This window comes from Rhipicephalus microplus, unplaced genomic scaffold (assembly GCF_043290135.1).
Source record: "Rhipicephalus microplus isolate Deutch F79 unplaced genomic scaffold, USDA_Rmic scaffold_20, whole genome shotgun sequence".
Lineage (NCBI taxonomy): Eukaryota > Metazoa > Arthropoda > Arachnida > Ixodida > Ixodidae > Rhipicephalus > Rhipicephalus microplus.
This window is the reverse complement of record NW_027464593.1, coordinates 7,872,668-7,874,855: the sequence shown is the minus strand read 5'-3', so window position 1 is coordinate 7,874,855 and position 2,188 is coordinate 7,872,668. Positions and strand designations below refer to the sequence as shown.

Here is a 2,188-nt window from a genome sequence, read left to right as displayed (position 1 = left end):
GGAACTGATTGCGTAGGAACGATATGTTAGTCCCATAGGTTACTCTTTTTTGAAAACAAACAACTTAATACAATTTCTGGCTGAATTCTTGAGAAATTAGAGGTTGATCAACGCATTTCACGACATATACAACCAATACTCAAGAAGTAAAATAAGAAAGCACGAAAAATTCATGACAGACAGACAGGACTCGAACTCATGACTATTGCATCAGCAGTCGCGTACGCTAACCACTACACCACACCCGATTTCATAGGGAGGGGGGGGGTAATTACCATAGCATATGTAGGCATTGTCTGGGCGCTCCCCTTTCATCCATGTTCCTCAAAGTATACAATATTTCCTGCTGGTCTCAAACCTTCAGTGTTTGGCAGCGACCATTGGGTGATCATGTTCGTTAAAAAAGAAACTGCGTTGAATAGGCATTTCTGCATGCGCAGTTCGGGCGCATTTGTATGCTTGATGAGCTTATGTAAATATAAATGTTCTACTATGTGTTGCCATCGCTGCGCCAAGCTTGCTCGCTTCTTAGAGTACACAGCGAAGCTGGTAATGTTGTTCAACGAAATGTCTGTTTATTATCAAATAAAACGAGAACGTTTAAAAAACAGCCAAGTTTATTCAGCGAATCGTGTCAATTCTGCCCCACCAAGAGCACACATCTATTCATCACCTTTTTATTAGTACAAAACATAAAGTCTAGGAGCGATAATAAAACAAACATTGATTTATTGGAATCGACTTCACAAAGTGCAACCACCCCATCGACAACTGCTGAGAGCGTGTTCGTTGCTGCAAGATATTGACTTTCCTCGGAGGTCGCAACGCTTTCAATAATCGGTTTCCTGAAAACGTATTTGCAGAAGCATTCATCATTTCAGACAGAATTATTCGTGCACTTGTAGGTACGTCTAATCGCGCGAAAATTAGACAAAAACTGATTTTTCACAGAAGCCCTCATAATTGAATTGAACAGTTCAAAACGTGTTATGATGCTCAAGAAGCTGGTTCTCGAACGCATCAAGCTTTCACTGCAACATGCGTGTGGGCCCATTTATTTATCAACGAAGCTCGCGCTTTATTTTACAGATTTAAAACTGAAACATACCTACCATTGCTACAAACCAGTGAAATCGCCGACGTGGTCAGCGACTGCCTGTGTTTGCGGAGTCAAGCCAAGCTAGGCGTGCAGTATTCACAGCTGGCCTTCCTAAACGAGTTGTTTTTCTTGTAAAAGTAACATTGTGCGGAGCTTGAGGAACTTTTTTTAAGTGCGTATATCTCTGATGAACAATGCTTATTGTGCTGCACTGAAAGCAAAACAGTTTATGAACAGCTGTACTGGCTACAGCTAATGAATTGATTTATATGTGCGGTTTAACGTCCCAAAACCACGATATGAATATGAGACATGCCGAAGTGGAAGGCTCCGAAAGATCTGACCGCCTGGGGTTCTTCAACGCGAACCCAAATCTGGGTACAAGGCCTACATTATTTCCGCCTCCATCGAAAATGCAGCCGCCGCAGTTTGGATTCAATCCCGTGACCTGTGGGTCAGCAGCCGAGTACCTTAGCAACTAGACCACCATCGCGCGGCTTTGCTACAGCCATTGGCTACCACGTTTCGATGGCTCATGCACATTGGTATTTCTACATCAGACGGGGCAGCTCTCGCAACGCAGTGTAGCGTGAGCTCCCTGATCATGCGCGTTTTCTTCGCGAAGAACGTAAATGCTGAACAAACGGTATTACTTACATATCAAAAGTACACAGTTAAATCTCGCGTAGTAATAGCAGTCTTGTTTTCACTCACCTTTCAGGAGATATCCCAGATGGCTTTTAGCATTTCGATAGCGTAGCACTTCATTCCGGTATCGGATCACGTTCCCTAAAGCGCAGAGATGATTCAGTGCACCACAAGAGAGAGCAATCACAACCACATAACGATACGCTCCCACAATACACCGCTACACTATCGAGGGTTACCTTGACTAGAACACCACGCAGCGCATTTATACAGCTTGAGCGCAAGCACCTTTTTTTTTAAACGGGGGGTTTACAATTTTGCTTATGTTCATGCTATGAAAACAATACTAAATGCGAAGCATTCCTTAGCGAACTTTAGCGAGTTTGAGCGTATCTATCTATCTATCTATCTATCTATCTATCTATCTATCTATCTATCTAT

General features: G+C 42.8%; 1 long non-coding RNA gene across 1 annotated transcript; it reads right to left on the bottom strand.

The window, feature by feature from the left end:
- Positions 1 to 709: 709 nt before the first annotated feature.
- LOC142785251 (uncharacterized) lies at positions 710 to 1,884 on the bottom strand. The gene is made up of 2 exons (XR_012888891.1): positions 1,814 to 1,884; positions 710 to 845 (listed from the first exon to the last, which is right to left on the bottom strand). It is a non-coding gene; the product is annotated as an uncharacterized LOC142785251 (long non-coding RNA).
- Between the last annotated feature and the right edge of the window lie 304 nt (positions 1,885 to 2,188).